The sequence below is a fragment of the Eptatretus burgeri genome, chromosome 3 (genome assembly GCF_056783735.1).
Source record: "Eptatretus burgeri isolate ZD-2024b chromosome 3, Ebu_testis_v1, whole genome shotgun sequence".
Taxonomy (NCBI): Eukaryota; Metazoa; Chordata; class Myxini; order Myxiniformes; family Myxinidae; genus Eptatretus; species Eptatretus burgeri.
This window is the reverse complement of record NC_140963.1, coordinates 33,957,569-33,977,560: the sequence shown is the minus strand read 5'-3', so window position 1 is coordinate 33,977,560 and position 19,992 is coordinate 33,957,569. Positions and strand designations below refer to the sequence as shown.

The 19,992-nt window shown below is 44.4% G+C and overlaps 1 protein-coding gene across 2 annotated transcripts in view; it reads right to left on the bottom strand.

The window, feature by feature from the left end:
- LOC147029652 (uncharacterized) overlaps positions 1 to 19,992 on the bottom strand; it is a 443,651-nt gene that overhangs the window by 24,049 nt on the left and 399,610 nt on the right. The window contains exon 1 of one of the 2 annotated variants that reach the window (XR_015056002.1): positions 19,131 to 19,168. The exons of the other annotated variant lie outside the window; for it this stretch is intronic. The gene's annotated coding sequence lies outside the window, so the exon portion shown is untranslated. Of the gene's footprint in view, positions 1 to 19,130; positions 19,169 to 19,992 lie in introns of those variants that run through there. 2 annotated transcript variants of the gene reach the window in all.

Here is a 19,992-nt window from a genome sequence, read left to right as displayed (position 1 = left end):
TGCCAAGGACGAACTGATTAGATATTGTTGAAGATCTGGGTCTGGATAGGACCACTATAATATTTTAAAGTGATTCTTCACCATTTTTATATTGTGTTTTACTTTCCCTGACGAGCTCACCTTTTAATATATCTCCTTCCACCCTACCCTCACTCTCCACAAGTCCAGATTAAGGTTTGGGTCTGTTCCGAGCATGCACAGCACTTGGCTGCTGATTGCTATATTTTGGGGGGATGCGGATATACCGCAGATTCAGTGGCCCCTGTATGCTAAGGCAGGAAGTTGTAATTTGTTCAGGGTACCGACAGGATCTCTCCTACCTTTCGGGAAAGATATTGTGACATATTTAATGTTCACTAACTCGTGATAGCAGAAGGCATGCACCCAGTTTTACATCCATTCGAGAGACAGCACACACAATGATGTGACGTATTGTCTTCAAAGCACCAATCTAACAGTTTATTACCGGGTCGAGAATCGAACCTATATTTCAAGGTCGAGATTCTAACTCAGACGAGACAGCTAAAAGGTATGGGCCATGGAAATCACTGAACCCAGACTGGTCAACTATACCTCTTAGGTAGCCTGCCAGCCCAGGATTAAGGTTTTGGTTAACCTTTGGATTAGTATACAATTCACGTGGGTTATCCGAGAATACAGCTGGGTGTAAATTAGCCTGGAAGAAGGGTTTTAGTCATTACACCAAGACCTCCTCTTTCCTTCCTTGCTGAGAACAGTGGACCTACTGGACAAAGGGGTGTATGTGTGCTGAAGGAGGTCGGACTGTCAGGATTGGATGAATTTCGAAGTTTTTTTTCAAAAAGCAGCCTGAAAAAGAGATTAAACATATATTGTTAACATCTTAAGTGTTTAATTTCTGAAGTGTGTGCACACTTGTGGTGGAGGGCTTTATTAATATTGGTGGAGAAACATCTTGTTGCTGTTGGTTGAAATAATATTAATCTCAAAGCCTCAGCTGCCAAGTCTCACTGATTTGCATCCTGAAAAGTTCACATCTCTGCAGTATAACAATATTTGGGTTGAGAGAATTTATGTTAGCGTAAAGCGTATTCTTCCAAAACCCTCCCGATGCCTCAACTCAACTTCCCACCAAGGATCCCATATAAAAGCTTCTAATGAGAGACGAATGAAGTGCTTCTGATGGATTTATTATTTTTCATGAGCAATAATAACGGGCATCAAAGGAATCGCTTTCAACCTAAAAAATACTTTCAGAGCCAGAGACATATCAAAATACAAATTTATGAGAAAATATTTTTGGAACTATGAATGCAAGATATGTACGATTCCTGCATTTCATTATAGCCTCTCCTTCTGATCAACCTCAATTTGTTTTAACCTTTATCACAGAAATTCCTTTGGAAACCACATTAGGGACAAGATGTTCGTTCCCTGGCAAGTTTATTCATCTGCATCTTTGATGCACATTTTCAAAACTTTTATATATAATGATGGGCATTTGAAGGAATAGTCTAACGCCAAGTACAATAACTTTAAAGAACGTTTTGAGATATATATACATATATATATATATATATATATATATATATATATATATATATACATATATATATATATATATATATATATATATATATATATATATATATATATATATATATATATATATATATATATATGTCGCATTAGAAGCTCACAAACATGATATGCCTCTGCGCTGGAGAACCAATGTCTCCACAAGCAGCCGAGCAATCTTTTACCCATGACCCACCATGCTTCGGGGGTGAGCTGTGGTGGCATTTTCACCCTCAATGCGTAGCCAATTTGAAATAATGGTGGTTGAAAGAGCACAAGAAGCAAAAAGGTGGGAGAAACTCCTTGTAATTAAAACTAAAATATATTTTATAATAAATTGATATGGGGGAGAAAAGTGAACAAGACGCTATGGGCTTGATGGAACAAACCAGGTGGTCGACAGATGGACAGTGGGGCACGCAAACTTACATACAGGGAAAGAAATATAACCTAACTCCCTAATGGCACCAAAATAAAAAAACACAATGCACATGAGGTACAAAGGGGTGGGTGAGGGCTTATATGAGGATGGGCTGGTTGTGGTCCCATGACGAGCTGGAGCAACTCGGCCCACAAAGACAAAGAGTGACAAAGGCGAGGAAAGATGATGCAGATCCAAGCTGAAAAGAACGATGATCCCCAGAGGTTATGGCTGGTGCGTCTGCTCTCGTGCGCATTTCCAATCACACCATTGTGTGTTCTGAATGAGACGACCCTCCCGGGCTTTGCGATCGCCTCCCCGAGGAACCACTTCCTGCGCTTCTCAACACGTGCTGGTGAGACGAGGCGCCAATCCTTCCCGTCGATGCGTCGCTTCCCCGAGGAACCACCTCCCACGCTTCTCAACACGTGCTGGTGAGACGAGGCACCGATCCTTCCCGTCGATGTGTCGCTTCCCCGAGGAACCACCTCCAAGAAGAGGCCGATGAGTCGCACCAAGCCGGGAACCAAAGGGAGAACAAAGAGCTCCACGAACCAAGAAGAAGAAGAAGCCACCACTCGCAGCTCGAGCCAAGCAACCGGCTCAACTCTCTCCCAAATAAAGCAGCTCTCCAAGAAGTCTACCGAGCCAAGCAGAAGCCGAAGGCCCACTGAACCACCAAAACAAAAAGCCTCCAAAAATCCTCTTCCCGAGCCAGGCCGCAGCCGAAGCTCACTGAGCCAGCCGAAGCATAAAAGCTTCCGAAAGCCTCAACCCTAACCCAAGCCAAACAGGACCCGAAGGTCTGCTGAACGACGCAGCCCTCAACTCCCAGCACGAACAAAGAAAGGATCTCCTCTTTATCCTTCTCCGCCCCCTCGCCCGCGCGGCTCATGCCCTCGTGATCCATCCCCTGCTCAACCACGGGTGGGAGGGAGTTGTTGACATCATGGATCATGGGACGGGCAGGGCTCTTCTTCCTCTTCGCAGAAGAGGGGGAGGGACGTCTCCATTGTTTGCTCCCTAACTATTAAATCGATCCGCAGCGCATCTAATCGATTTCTGAACATTTAAACAATGGAAGGTGAGCTATCTAGGGAACAAGCACTTATCGACATAGCTGACTAAAAGAACCTGAATGTTGTGTGAAATCAAATTCCAAATTCGTAACAATACTTTTTTTAAATTTCTATTTTGCATGCAACAAAGACAGAACTGGAAGGGCACTTGGGAGAGCACGCACCTCCACCCTGCAATGCCTGATCCACGAGAACCTATCGAGCCCAGTACATTGTTGAAATATGCTATATATTGTATTTGGCCCTATCTTTCAATGGTGAAGAATTACTTTTAAAAATTATTGGATCCGGATCCACATTCGGATCTTCACCAAAATTTAATCAATTCTTCCTTGTGACACACCCAATGTGTCCAAATTGTTTTGTACAAATCCGTCTCCAACTTTTGAGATTTGTTAGAATACATCAATTTTAGCCCGATTTCTCAATGGTGAAGAATGACTAAAATTCCAGTCGCCAGATCCCGATTCGGATCTTCACCAAAATCTAATCAGTTCGTCCTTGTCAAACACCAAACCTGCCCACCAAATTTCATCCAGATCCATCCATAACTTTTAAAGATATCCTGCACACAAACAGACAGACAGACAGACAGACAGACAGACAGACAGACAAGCCGGTAGGCGGCGATGGGTCACCGAGCATGGAAACTATAAGATATAGAGCAAAATGGATGTCATATAGCGGATAGGGAATCACCTTAAGATTATGCATATCAAATCTCATCCAGTTCCATCTACCGATTACTACTTGGTATCAATTTTAATGAAAAGTACCGAAAATGCGGTTTGAAATCGGAAATCCCCAAAGTTCGAGGGGGTGCTGTGGGTGAACAAATATCTAAATCGAAAATCCCGCTCGATCGTTTGTGCACAATGTATTCCAGACGATTAGTGTGAATTTTCAGGGCCATCCGACCATAACCCTAGGAGTAGCAGCATTTAGCGCGAAGGCACCTCCAGTTCTCGCATATTATCGATTTTTGGACTAATTGACCTTTGACCCCTAACCTAAGCGAAATCGGTCAATATGTCCTGAAGCAAAGTTGTAGTACTCATCGAGTACCATGAACCTGCAAAGTTTCATTCGTATCGATGCACTCACCTGGTCGCTAGGGGGCCTTCAATTTTCACCAATTTTCACGCATACCCTAATTGTAGGGGGGCGCTGCCGGTAAAGTATTCCATACATCACAAAAACCGAAATATATTTGATAGATAATCATCTGTAGATCATTCGTGCTAAATTTCATAACCCTACGTGGGATAATGGCTTTCGGAATTGATTTTGCGTGAACGGTACCGATTTTGAAGGTTTTTCTGTTGTTGCTAGGGAATCAAAGCGTCCCGAGCAACCATCACAATTTCCAAAGCACTAGGTCATAAGATGTACCTAACACCCGAGTTTGGTCAAAATCCGCCCACGTTTACTACCAATTAAACTGATGACAAACGAACAAACATTCACACAAACAGACAGAATCACTGACAATAAGTGTCACCTATTTCGGCGACCCAACAGAGAGGGGTGAAAAACTTCATCTTCGGTGGTGGAGGTAATAACAAAATCGACTGACCAATATACTTGAAAAATCTTCAATTTTGCAATTACAAACTTTCTTCTTTGTATATTAGACCAGCATATACAATCCGTCGCTTTCCTAACAGGAATATTTGGGAGTGGGGAAGGGGGGAGAAATAGGGAGGGGATGGAGAGAAGAGAGAAGAGAGAAGAGAGCAGAGAAGAGAGAAGAGAGAAGAGAGAAGAGAGAAGAGAGAAGAGAGAAGAGAGAAGAGAGAAGAGAGAAGAGAGAAGAGAGAAGAGAGAAGAGAGAAGGAAGCGAGGAGGGAGGAGAGGTGGCCTGGGAGCTAGGAGGGAGAGAGTAAGTGGGGTAATGCAGGGAGGGGAGGGGGTGGGGAGAGTGACAGCTCACAAATCATTGTTATGTACTCCGGGAGGGTGTGTGTGTGTGCGGGGGGAACAAGGAGGCTGGGTGAGAAAGGTGGGGAAGTGGGGAGAGGGTTTGGGAGGAGGTAAGCATGAGGGAAGGATTCTCGACATGCATTTGGTACTGGGATTTGTGGAGAAGGGTGGGGGTTGGGGTAGTGCAGGATTGAACAAAATTGGGCACATTAAAATAGCACATTAATACAGCAACTGGAGACCACTGGGAGATGTCTCTGGGGAGTGGAGAGAGGAGGGGTTTGGTAGGAGGTATGCGTGAGGGTTAGGAGAGGGAAGGCAGCATGGGGGAAGCGAAGTCAGCGTGAGGGGAGGGGGAGGAAGCATGAGGGGAGGGGAAGGGACGGCACAATGAGGGCAAGATAATGTGATGTGAGGAGAATGGAATGGAAGGCAGCATGAGGGAAGCAAAGGTGGTGTGAGGGGAAGGGAAGGGAAGGGAAGGCAGCGTGAGGGGATGGAAAGGAAGTGTGAGGGGCGGGGATTGGAAGGCAGCATGAGGGGAGGGCAAGGTAAGTGTCCATCCCAGATATAAACATCGTCCAGAGATAGCCACCGTCTGGACACAACCACCATCCAGACACGTATGGAGGTAACTACTGGCTGAACATAACCACCGTCCAGATACGTGCGGAGATAACCACCGTCCAGAAACGTGCGGAGATAACCACTGTCTGGATACGTGTGGAGGTAAGCTCCATCCAGATACATGTGAAGATAACCATAGTCCAGATACGTGCATAGATAACCACCGTCCTGACATAACCACCATCCAGAAAGAGGGAGAGAGAGGTGGTTTGGAGAGAAAGGGGAGGGAAAGGGGGGAGAGAGGTGTGGGAGGAGGTTGATGCACTGCATTAGTAGGGGGTGGAGTGAGGATGGGACAAAGAGAGAGGGAGAGGGAGAGGGAGAGGGAGAGGGAGAGGGAGAGTAGGGGTCGGGGAGTTTGCAGAGAGAATATGTTATGCTTTATGAACAACACAGTTGAAACATATTAGTGTTTGGCCGATATCGTATGAACATGAGGCATTCGATGATATGAGTGAGAAAAGTGAAAAAAAAAACTTTATCATTAAAAAATTGTTGTGGCTTGTTCCAAGTCAAGACATTGTCGAGCAGGCCTAAAAGAAAAAGGCAAAATAAGACCCCATCGAGGGAGAGTGAGGTTTCTGAGGATGCGCCCGATAAAGGATATAATTCAATAAGGCTGTTAATTATCTGCAAAAGGGATGTTTGGATTAACCCACACACCCAGTTTTCATTTATGCACCACTGTGGCGTTCTCTTAGTATGCATGAAAAGTTTCGGGTCACGAGGTGTCATATTTTTGGAGTTATGGAGGAGACACACACACACACACACACACACACACACACACACACACACACACACACACACACACACACACACACACACACACACACACTTATTCGTATAGATAGCCGTTTTGAATGTATCTGGTCAGACGCAATGTGGGGAGGGGAAGAGAGAGTGAAGGTGTGAGGTGAGAGAGGAGAGGAGAGGAATAATAGGGTTCCCCGATTGGAAAAACTGAAGGTGGGGATCGAACTGTAGTCTCATTATATTTCTTCACGAGCAAATACTACCTGTCACTTTGCTGACGGTAATACTAAAGGTGGGAGGGAGAAAAAAAGGGGGGAAGAGGGAGAGATGGGTGGGGGAGAGGGAGAAGGGAGAGTGAAAAGGTGGAGGGGAAAGGAGAGAGGAGGGAGGGGGAAGGGAAGACAGTGTGAGTTGAGAAGAAGGGAAGGCAGACGTGCAGTGGAGCATTAATTATGATTCATCTATCTATAATTCCAGCAGTGTGTGTGTGTGTGTGTGTGTGTGTGTGTGTGTGTGTGTGTGTGTGTGTGTGTGTGTGTGTGTGTGTGTGTGTGTGTGTGTGTGTGTGTGTGTGTGTGTGTGTGTGTGTGACCGCTGTTTCTCGACAACCATTGATCCGATCTAATTGAAACTTTCCAGGTATATTACTGGGAACCTGAGGATGTGCCTTCTCAAGGTTTGATATTAATCGGACAAGTGCTTCCCAAGTTATGGCCATTTATTTACCACATCAATGACAATACACGTTGTTGCGTGGGCGTGGCCGATGGGGAAGGGAAGCTCAGCCGCGTTCCCCATTACGGGTTACAATAGGGCTTCCAGATAATGATGACTTCGTGTATTTTAATAATTTCTCGATTTCTTAGGCGCATTTATAGATAAACACAATGCCCCAAGTTATGATCGTTTTCATATTAGACAGTGCATAAATTTCAGTAACATCAGAGTGCTGGTATGCTCCAAACCAGGAAGTAATTTTTTGTTCTCTCTCTCTTCTCTTCTCTTTTTGTTTTTCCTTGCCACGACATTGCGAAAAGGTAAAATACATTGGCGCTAATTGAATAATTGGGTATTAAAACTAAATTGCGAATAATCGTAACTGCGAATAATATGCGAACTTCCGGGCCACGCACGTACGGGTTGTTGTGGTTGTTGTTTCTTGCTCGCGGTTTGAATATTTATTAATTTTTTTTATGGGCACGTACTAGTCCCATTAATTACGATTAATTACACAAACACCACCCAGCGGACGCATCCGGAGCCAAGCTGGCCAGAAACAAACACTGCTCGGACACATCTGGAGACAAACATCATCCAGACATAACCACCATCCGTATATGTCCAGAGACAGAGCGAGAGCGAGAGCAAGAAACTTGACTTTTGACTCCTTTTCTCATAAAAATACAAAAAAACCAAAGGAGTAAACCAAAAACAAGTTTCAAAGAGAAATCAACAAAGTCATAGAAACACCAAAAAAAACCAATTCAAACCAAGAAAATTTCAAAGACACAAGGAAAGAAACACGACACGTAAATTTCTAATACATTTTCAATTTACGATGCACATCTTGCTAACACACCAAGTTTCAACAAAAGTATTAATATTTGCATTATTCCTGTAATAATTAAATTCTAGTTTCAAACGAGTTGAAACCAGGGATTGGAAATGCAAAATCACATTACATTGCTCAAAGGGTTTGCCTTTCATTTTGGCTTTTCTCGACAGGTGGATCGCTAATTTTGCCTGACAGTACATAGTTCAAAAACATAAACAACTTTTCATTTCTGAATTGACTCTGAGGCCAGAAATAAAACAAACTGGAGTGAAAAGGGGACATTTACCCAATGAAATATATTGTTCAATAAAAGAAAAAGGGGGCACAATTGTACACAATCAATATTGTTGCGAATTCGCGCCCGCCGGCGTGCGAGCGGCCACGTAACTCGAATCGCGGCACGTCGCCCACCGGACAGACAATTCTGTCGTGACCCTCTCGGACTAACGCCGGGAACTAGTCACAGGTGGGCCTTTCGGCCTCACCACGATCATGCCAATCGGCCCCCCGCGTGGGATAGGGTTGTTCGCCAAATTCGACCTACCTAAGTACCCACATGGAGGGTATACCGGGCGATCGCACCTCGCCCAGGTCGACTCCGGACACGGGCCACTTTAAGCGACCCGTTCCGTACTATCGGGATAACCGAGCGGTGTTATCGTCGGCCTCGACGGTTCCGATTAATTATCGGGCGTATTTAGCCCACCACCAACCCTTTACGTGTGGAGTAAGATGGAGATTCAATTAAAGAAAAGACGAAGCGAAATGGGAAAAACAGTTCAACATGAGGCACATCTATTCCGCGGCACACGGAAAGCACACATATACAATTACAACAATTATGCACCAAAAGCAATTGCAACAAAAGAAACACAATGCAGAGATACTACCGACTACACGAGCACACGGCAACACTTACAGTTTTACTTTACAGACGGCGCCGATAACACATATACTCAAAAGCAAAAGAAAAAGGGCCACCCTCAACGACAAGGGGGCAGACGTGGTCTGTGGGCGCGACACCGGGCGGAGCCTACCCGTCTTGTGATGAGCCGCAAATGTCGCGGCGGTGCCCCGACTCCATGCTCCTCCGCGGGTTTCGTTGGCACTGATTGGAATGGGGTGGGAAAGGGGGGAATTGTTGATGCTCTGGGGAAAGAGGATAGCTGGCTTGCTTGGGTCCCGTGACGAGCGACTCCACTGCGACCTCGACCGCGCTCCCGGCTTCCCCTCTCTGCAGCTCCCCGGCAGACTCCGAACCCCGACAGACTGACTCTCCTCCAGACCCGTCTTGACTGCTGCTGCCACACTCTGCCGCCGCCACACCTCTCCAACTCGCCCGAGCCCAAAACTCTGCCGCTGCCACACTTCTCCAACTCGCCAGAGCCCAAAACTGCTGAATTCGCCCCGCGCTCGGCGCTTTATAGTACGGCAGGAGAACCCATATGCAAATTTCCAGATCAGGATGAGCTCGGGGGCGGAGCCACGCTCGCCCATTGGACGGAGGAAAAGTGGGCGTGAACCTCCCCTGATCCCCGAATTTGCATATATCGATTCTACTCCGACGCGCCTGGAGGCGGGGCCAAATTGCCCCGCGCTTGCTGATAGGACGGATAAGAAGTGGGCGTGTATCATTCCTGATCCGACTTCTCCTTGGAAAGGCCGCTTTTTGCACCCGCTGCTCGGCGCGCGCCCTGTACGAGTCCAGGACAGCCTGACGCTCGGTGCCCACAAGCGGTTCGGGAATGGCCGCAGAAGGAGAGGCGAAGGTGGTGGAGGGTCTAAAGTGGTGGTCCCTGGCCACAGTGACGCTTGGAATGGTGGTGATGCGATGTTTGCGAGAGCGAGTTGTGAAGATAAAGTTCGTGGCTGTTGGCGTTGTTGTTGTGAAGCGGCGTTGCGGTTGGTGGTTGTTGTGTAATGGCGGTTGAGACGTGGTTGGTTCAAAATAAAGATAGAACAGAAAAACGGCTATCTTAAAGGGTCGCAGCCCGAATGAATCACATTTATTCCCTCGAAACAATGGGTTTGGGCTAACTACACATGTACTTACAGAGATATCTCACCTACAGGACCTGAATGGTGGTTTGCGAATTTCCTCAACCACAACAATATATTCATGGAACAAATCTTTGCAGTGATGTTACAAAAAGGACAAAGTGCTGATACAGCAACATCAATTCGGTTGACAAAAGTGTTTGTTGGCAGTGACCAGTGAGAAAGTCTCCATTGCAAGTCACCAGACCTTTTTGCTATTGGTGTGCAGTACATTGATTCCCATGCAGGTTCAGAAGGGGTGGCATATGGCAAAAGAGTTTTTCATCTCAGTACTCTAACTGCAGAGGTGTGTGTGTGTGTGTGTGTGTGTGTGTGTGTGTGTGTGTGTGTGTGTGTGTGTGTGTGTGTGTGTGTGTGTGTGTGTGTGTGTGTGTGTGTGTATATATATATATATATATATATATATATATATATATATATATATATATATATATATATATATATCTTCTTCTTCTTCTTCTTTCGGCTGGTCCCGTTTGGGGTCGCCACAGCGGATCATCCATATGATCCGCATCGTGATTTGGCACATGTTTTACGCCGGATGCCCTTCCTGACGCAACCCTGGTCGCCTCTTACGACACAGGGATATGGTACACCTATTTTAACCGGGGTATACACCAGCCCAGTACACTGGTACTCATTTCGCCGACCTCAGAAGGATGACAGGCTGAGTCAACCCCCTGGTGTATTAATTCAGTGGCCCAACGGGGCTTGAACTCAGGACCTTTTGGACCCCAAGCCGCTGCCCTAACCACTGCGCCAACACACCAGGCTATATATATATATATATATATATATATATAAAAAGAGAAAGACAGAAACGATAAATAGATTTACTGTCAAGATTACTAATTAAACAAGAGCCAATACTGACTGGAGATGGAGTAAAATTAGTGAATTGGACAAGTAAGCTCGGAAGTGAAGGCTTTTGGGGTATCCATTTGACCTCGGTACTCCACTGCAACCCAAGTTTAAAGGATGTACGGATGACATCTACAAGTACTTTACCTTCAGCTCTTAATGATCTGGTGCCAGTGATTTCAGCAATTTCTTTAACAGATTTCCAGCAACAGTTGGATGAGTCACGAAGATGCCAAACATTTTTGATACCAGCTGAAATGAAGTTTTGTAAAAAGCAATGGCTTTTGGGAACATTGGGAAAGAGTGGGTTGAGGAATAGAGGTTCTCCCACAAACATTTTAATTTCATACAAATCCTTCTGGTGGGTCACCATGACTGCTTGCCAAGCATTCAACAGACTCTGGTAAAACAGAGGAAGGTGACATGTATCAATCTTTTTTGATTCAATTAGGTACAACTCAAGGCCGTAGCCGAGCAATCCAGCTTGTCTTAATATTCGTTGTGTTCCGGGGCGCCAAGGCAGTTTTTCCACATTGATCACTCGTTGTATCAAATTCAGCTGAAAGGCCATCAGACGACACTTTACGTCAATGAGCCCTTTGCCACCATAGTAAATCTGACTGCAACCAATGATGACCATTCCAAAAAAAAGTTTACCAGTATCTGTTGAATCTCTTTAAGCAAGATATCTGGTGACTGTAAACAGATGAATTTGTGCCACAAGACAGAGGTAACTAAGGTATTAGTAATTAGTATACGACCTCTGAAAGACATTTGTGGAAGGAACCTTTTCCATTTGTTAAGACGTTTGGTTACGTGATCTACCACTCCTTCCCAGTGAATAAGGGAGTACTGGTGAGGGCCAAGATAAACACCTAAGTATTTCACCCCCTCTCTTGTCCACCTTAGATCTTTCGGAAGAGACTGAGGTAGCGCTAAGGAAAGCCCACCGGATGTACATTGAGCTGAGGACACCCACAGAGCTTTAGTCTTTTGCCAATTACACTGCAAATGTGAAGCAAGATGAAACCTACGTAAAGATCCGAGAAGAGTGGTTAGATCCTGATCATATTTAATTACTACACAGACATCATCAGCGTATGCAGACACCACGATAGGGTGTTCTTCTGCTGACTGCACAAAGCCAGAAAGAGAGTTCCTAAGATTAATTAGTAATGGCTCAACAGAAAGGCTAAACAGTAAACCTGATAATGGACAGCCTTGCCAAACACCCCTCTGAACCTGAATGGGAGAGCAGAGACCATTGTTTACCTTACACAAACTAGATATATTGTTGTATAACAACTTAACAAAACCGATGAACCTTTCACGCAGGCCGAACTTTTGCAACACTTGAAACATACAAGTGTGATCAATACTATCAAAGGCCTTTTTGACATCAAGGAAGACAATCAAACCAACCCCTTCTTCCTCTTTAAGGCCACAATCAATCAAATCTCTAATTTAAAAAATGTTATCACAGATTGATCACCCTGGAACACAGTAGCTCTGATCAGGGTGAACGAAAGTCCCGATGACAAGTTTTCGCCGATTGACCAACAATTTGGAAAAGAGTTTATAGTCAGAATATAGTAATGAAATGGGGCACCAGTTCTTGATTTGACGGAGATCGTCGCTTGTAGGGAGAAGAAAAACCACCGCTCTTCGACAGCTGTGAGGCAGTATGCCAGAAAGTAAACTTTCTTGCAGAACCAACAGTACTTCTAGACCTAAGATGTCCCAAAATGCTGTAAAAAATTTCAATGGAAGTCCGTCGATTCCAGGGGCTTTTCCACGTTCAAAGCTATTCAGAGCTATGCTGAGTTCCTCCAAGAAAAGCGGCTTTTCAAGAGCTTGACGCTGAACACAACTCAAAGAAGGAACATGATTTGTCATCTCATCAACTCAATCTTTACACACAGATTCCTTCGCAAATAAATCAGAAAAATAATTTTTAACAAGTCTTCTAACATCACTTTCATTTTGTATAATAGTGCCTTGAGCATCCAACAAGGAGAAAATCACGCTTTGGGATTTCTTAACCCCTTCTAACTGGAAAAACCTTTTATTTGGGGTGTCAGAAAACTTCACATTTTGGATTCTGAGTCTAACTGACATCCCCATGACTTTTTCATGAATCAATTCTCTGAGATAAGCTTTTTTTGCAATAATAACCAGTTTCCTGTCATTTTGAGCTTTAGCTAAGTCTTCCTCTAACTGCAAAATTTCAGTTTCCAAGAGTGAAACAGCAATTTTATTCTTACTCGTGGAAAAGGACATAACATTGACAGAAAACCCGAATTTGAGCTTTTGCGTTGTCCCACCATAACTGGATAGAAGAATAAGAAGGTTTACTTTGGATAAGTTTTTCCCAAAACCTATGAAAAGTGTCAGTAAAAAACACAATCCTCCAACAGGCTGGTATTGAAGGTCAAATATGCATTTTTATGAGTTAACTGAGAAGAGGATAAACCAAGCACTACCAGGTGATGATCAGAAAAAAGTAGAAGGAAAGAGATTACAAGACACGAGTACGTTTCTAAAAGTGGAGTTAATGTACCATCTATCCAGCCTTGCAAGTGTTATCAGCCCGTTAGCACACCGGCACCATGTACACTGAGATGCTGTACGGTATGCATGCGCCAAGCATCGAGTTGACCAAGTGATGAAAAACAACAAGATATGTCTTTATGAGATTCAGGATGTGGCTCTGGTGTATTCCTATCTAAATTAGGTTCAAATGTGCAATTGAAATCTCCTCCGATACAAATACAGTGATCAAAGACTAAAGTATGAAGGTAATTAGCCAGATGTGTAAAAAAATCTTTACGAGCCCCGCTCTCACTCGGAGCATAGACATTAAGTAAGGTGTGGTGGAATCCTTGATACACGAACTCTAATGATGCTAAGTGTCCTTTAACTATTTCAAGGAAACTATACGAGTCAGGAACAAACCCTGGACGAAGCATAAAGGCAACACCTGCCGAGACAGAAGACAAATTACTGAAGAAACAAAGCCCTTTGTTAAGGCAGAGCCAGTCAGACTGTGAAGTCTCTGTTATGTGTGTTTCTTGCAATAAACAGACATCCACATGTTTCTGAAGCAACAAGTTTTTAACTTGGATCCGACACAAATGTTAGCACCACCCCCATTCATGGTTAAGGTGCCAAAAAGCACTTCCTTCCTTTTCATCCCGTATCAGGGGGGTTTGGCAGCTGTTGAGAACATTCTAACCATGCTTTTGTCATAAATTTCCTCAGTCTGTGAATTTATGGTTTCGTTATTTCAAAATCTTTAGAATTCTTAATTATACACTTTGCAGTCTGCATGAAGGAAAGCAAGTCAGGAAAGTGTTGATGAATGATGACATTCCGCTGCCTAAACGTCTCATTCAGAAAGGATACAATAACCTGCGGAGATATCTGTAAATGATCAGATGATGACTGTGACGGATCAGTCACCTCCATGTCATCATCATCTTAAGCAGACAGCCCAGATAACCTTCCACTAGGTTCATAAATATCACCCTGGACCTTTACTAACTCGTTTACAGACACGTCTAAGAGGGGTACCGAGTGATGAATGGTGGTACTTTGCGAGCCCTGCTTAACAGTTTCATCAACATGAGATGGGGCCTCGAGTCCACCATCTTGTACAACTACATCGGGCACTTCTACCGAGGCCTCACAACCTGCATGTTGACCATTTGTTGGGGCGAGAACATTGAATGGAGCCGTAACACTATTTTGGTCTGTCTCAGGAAAACCTAGTGCTGATACCTCCCGACATTCTACACACGGTTCAGTAACACCAAGAGACACTTCACCGCTATCTGAAGGACCCGGACCACACTGCACACTTTGAAGTACATTCTCGTTATCGGAAACCATTTCATCCTTTTTTTCACTCCCATGAGGTTCCTCAGTTACCGGAACAACCGTGTTCAGTACGACTACCTTGGGAGTGCTAGTGGGGTCACAAGGAGCAGACGCTCCACGTTTTTTTGACACGGTATCAAAATCATCTTCACCATCCTCATATACCAAATATCATGAGCATAGGGAGAATCTTTCACAGGTTTTATCTGCAGATTTGTGTATCCGGTTAAGAAGCTGCGCACTTTGATTAGGAGAGGCTCAATAGTTAGAGTACAAAATACCAGATAAAGGACATCCTTGAGAGATACCCCTTCCAACCTTTACAAGTGAAGTCAGTTCAGAGTTTACTCTGAGTACTGAGGAAATGCCATGATAAAAGAGTTTTATAAGGGAGGTAAACCTGGGACCAAGTCCAAAACACGCGAGAACCTTGAAAAGATATGCATGACTAACACGGTCAAAAGCTTTCTCTTGGTCGAGCATAATCAAACCAAGATTATCATTTTTACCTTTACACACATCCCAAAGATCTCTTATTAGGAATATGTTATCATGTATGTCTGTTAGGGATACAATAATACTGATCACTTTGAATCAAAGATTCTAGAAGGGGAGAGATGCGTCAAGCTCGAGCTTTGGGAAATATTTTATAGTCGGAAGTTAAAAGAGAGATTGGGCGCCAGTTGCCAACAAGCTGAGGGTCCCATTTTTTCGGTAATAAACTAATTACTGCTCTACGACAGCTCATTGGCAATTCCCCACATTGTAAAGAACTAGTAAAGACCTCCAAAAGCTCTGGACCTAATAAACACCAAAAGGATTTGTAAAACTCAACTGGGAGGCCGTCTAGTCCAGGAGATTTTCCAGTCGGCAGAGAAGCAAGCGAGAGTGTAAGTTCTTCCAAGGAAGGTAAGGAATCAAGCTGGTCCCTTTGAGTTGCACTTAACATGGTAGATCAGACGTGAAATATTGCATCGCATCATTGTCAACATCGTTTGCCATAAACACGTCTGAGAAGAAGTGATAGATCTCCCTCTTTATGCTATCTTGTGATGTCATAATGTCCCCAGTTGAGAGTCTTAGGGTTTCAATTTGCCTTTGATGGGTGGTCTTTTTATCAAAATGAAAGAAAAATTTTGTTGGCGAGTCCAAATTATAAATCTGATCCATCCGTAATCGGATCATAGCACCTTTCACTTGATAGTCAACAAGATCATTTAAAAGGGCCTTATTTTCCAGTAACAGATGGTTATTTGTTGTACTGGGGTTGTTTGAAACATCAGATTGTAATTTCAGTATTTCTTTTCCTCGTACAATCCTTTCCTTTTTTGCACCAAAAGATGAGAAGTGATTAAACTGTTGGCAAAAGACGGCAATCTGTAACTTCGCATAGTCCCACCATAATCTAGGGTTACTTAAACTGTTCTTTCGTTTGATGAGGCTATTCCAAAACACCCAAAAGGCTTCACAAAAAGTAACATTCTCAAGTAACATGACGTTAAACTTCCAATACGGACTGCCATGTTGCTGCAGAGCAAGCTTAAAGGAGAATGTTGTCACCAGATGATCAGAGAAAAGAGAAGGCATGATATCAGATTTTAATATCTTATCAAGCATTGCAGCATTGACATAAATTCTGTCTAACCGAGCTCTGGGACACACATCTTAACCAGGTGAACTGACGTTGTCTGGGGTGTTGGATACGCCAAACATCCATGAGTCCCACAGTTTTTATAATTTTTTCCAAAGTTTTGTCAGATTTTGGATGTGGCTCCACACCGTTTATGTCTAAAGCAGGGTCAAGGGTACAGTTGAAGTCACCACTCAGTATAAAACAACAGTTCACGTCAATTGTGCTTGGAAAGGCCTTTAGTTTAAGGAAGAAGTTATACTTTTCAGCATTCTGATTGGGGACATAGATGTTTACAAAAATAAAGATTTGATTGTTGCCAATGAACTGAAGACAAGCCAGATGTCCAGGAATTATTTCATTATAATGAACTTGTGAGAGTGTTAATGAAGGAGAGACAAAGAAAGCAATCCCGGCAGTGAAGGCATTTATATCATTGAAGAACCACTGACCCTTCATGAGCCTTCTCCATTGGGCTTGGGCAGTCAGATCTCCATGTGTTTCTTGCAATAACAAGACGTCCAGGTGCAAATGCTAAGTCAGGTGTTTTACCTGAACTTTGTGTTCTAAACTAGAACCATCATTAATGTTTCGACTTCCGAAATTGACATTCATGTGTTTAGAAAGGGAAAGAAGAAAAATAAATAAATAAGAGAAACGCACCATAAGGACCTCACTGAAGAAGCTCCTGTCAAGCTTTCTGGATCATTTTTTTAAACCTGTGTTTCTGAGTCTCAGTGAAGTTTGGGGTGACAGGGTTACGCACAATTTCTTTCAATTTCGTAATTAACACCGGAAGATCAGGGAAATGACCTTTCAGTTCAATATTTCTCTTACGATAAGAGTCCCTCAAGAAGTCCCGAAGCTCGTCGTCCGAAGGTCTGCTTTCAGCCTTTAGGACCTGAGAGGACTCATCTTGACTTTCACCATCAGATTCCTCACATGGGGAATCGATTGGTGTTTCAGTTTCATTGTGAGCATCACATGATTGCTCGGTTTCAAAGAAACAATCTTCTTCGGCCCCTTATGTATCAGAGTTACGCCTGGGGATTCTTGGGAATGTAAGAGAGGAGACTCCAAGCTTGTCCGTGACATGGCCACGGTGCTCGGGTCGTGAGTGTCACTCTCCATTGGAGGATTTAAACTATCCTCCCTCGTTTCCTCAGTGTCCTTATTTGCCTCATTTAATGCTTTGTTAGAGAGAGAGAGACTGTAAAAGTTTCTCTTCCTCCTGTGACTGTTGGATATGGGAGCAGTCTACATTAGGAACGTCCTTGTGTGAGAGGACGCTCTCTGTGGGGTTGGAAACACTGATTGGGATTGGCAAGTTCGATACGATTGTATAATTGATAATGTTTGTACAAGCGGACGTTTCTGGATTACTTTCTTCTTCCAGAAAGGCAAATCTGTTATTACATGGAATTCCAGTAATTACATTTTCACTGATTTGCCTTTTACCAGAAGGTGACACACAGAAGGTGACACACAGAAGGTGACACACAGAAGGTGACACACAGAAGGTGACATGTGCTGCAAGGGATTTACGTTTTTTCACTTTTGAGACGGTAATGAATTGGGAGGGGGCGTGTCCACTTGTCCGATTAATTTATCCTGCACGTCATCGGGAGGGGGCGTGTCCACTTGTTGAACGAGTTTGTCCCGTACGTCATTGGGAGGGGGCGTGTCCACTTGTAAAGTTAATTTATCCTGCACGTCATTGGGAGGGGGCGTGTCCACTTGTTGAACGAGTTTGTCCCGTCCGTCATTGGGAGGGGGCGTGTCCACTTGTTCAGCCGGTTTATCCTGTACTTTCGTTGAAAGGGAAACGTTAACACGATTCTGTGAGTCCTTGTTATTCAGTTCGGCCGTAGAAAGATGCGTTTTACGAAGAGGGCAAAACTATTTCATGTGTCCCACTGAACCACAACCAAAGCACTTCAGGGTGTCAGTGTTAACATATACTTGGTAGTCGTGACTATTTACAGTGAACTTTAAAATGAAATAAAGTGAAAAAAAAAATCCTTGTTGAGTACCATAAATACTTATCAACGTAAACACATCACGTGACTGGCACGTTCGTCTTTACAGCCCAAAGGGAGCATTATTAGAGGGGACACGCAGTGTCCATAGCGCTGAAGCGCTTTCAGGATTAAATCACCGCTCAGGAATGGCGGAACATTTGAGATAACCACTTTCTGAGCAGGAGTATCAAAAGGATAAGTCATCACAAAGTGTCCAGAGTCGAGGGACACGCCTTGTTGGACGATGAGAGCGACGTGCTCTTCGTCGAACACAAACACGATAACCCGTTTATTAATCCGCGACGCGGCTCGTACCTCACCGAACCCGATAATGTTCCCGATCGCGAGAACAATCGCCTCCACCGAAACGCCCTCGGGTGGGGATGTTTCAACATCCGCCATGTTTCAATACACGACGTCGCGATGTCTTCCCAACTCAGGAAGAGGAAGTTACCAACACACTCCGACTTTTCCCGAACCTTCGGAAAGGGAGCGCGAACCGAGCAAAATAAGGAAAGATAAGCGAAATAAAAAAGGAAAATAAAGGTTAAAAGCGAAAAGTTTTTGAATTTTGAAACGATGAACAGGGAACAGCCCAGGAACCTAGGATACCCTGACTCGCGGCACGACGAGCTCTCTCTCTCTCTCTTCTCTACACAGTAGGGAAACATGGGGAAAACTCACAAACAAAACACACGAACACAGAAGAACGAAATGGGGAGTGGGGAAACATAAACAAGCACAACGGAGGACAGGTACTCACGACACGAAGCAAGCAGCCGCCATGACAGTTGGCTCGGTAATTTAGAAAACATGTTAATATGACAAACGGCTCGGAAATCGGATGTTCTTTAACAACCACTCGCTCACGGTGAAAGAACACGAACCACTAACTCAGGGTGAAGGAACACGAACCACTAACTCAGGGTGAAGGAACACGAACCACTCGCTCACGGTGAAGGAACACGAACCACTCCCTCAGGGTGAAGGAACACAAACCACTCACTCAGGGTGAAGGAACACGAACCATTCGCTCAGGGTGAAGGAACACGAACCACTCCCTCAGGGTGAAGGAACACAAACCACTCCCTCAGGGTGAAGGAACACAAACCACTCACTCAGGGTGAAGGAACACGAACCACTCCCTCAGGGTGAAGGAACATGAACCATTCGCTCAGGATGACAGAGCATGAACCACTTGCTCAAGGTGACAGAGCATGAACCACTCACTCAGGGTGATAGAGCATGAACCACTCACTCAGGGTGAAGGAACACGAACCACTCGCTCAGGGTGAAGGAACACGAACCACTCCCTCAGGGTGGAGGAACACGAACCACTCACTCAGGGTGAAGGAACACGAACCACTCGCTCAGGGTAAAGGAACACGAACCACTCGCTCAAGGTGAAGGAACACGAACCACTCGCTCAGGGTGAAGGAACACGAACCACTCGCTCAGCGTGAAGGAACACGAACCATTCGCTCAGGGTGAAGGAACACGAACCACTCACTCAGGGTGACGGAACATGAACCACTCGCTCAGAGTGATGGAACATGAACCACTCACTGAGGGTGATGCAGCATGAACCATTCACTCAGGGTGATGGAGGACGAACCACTCGCTTT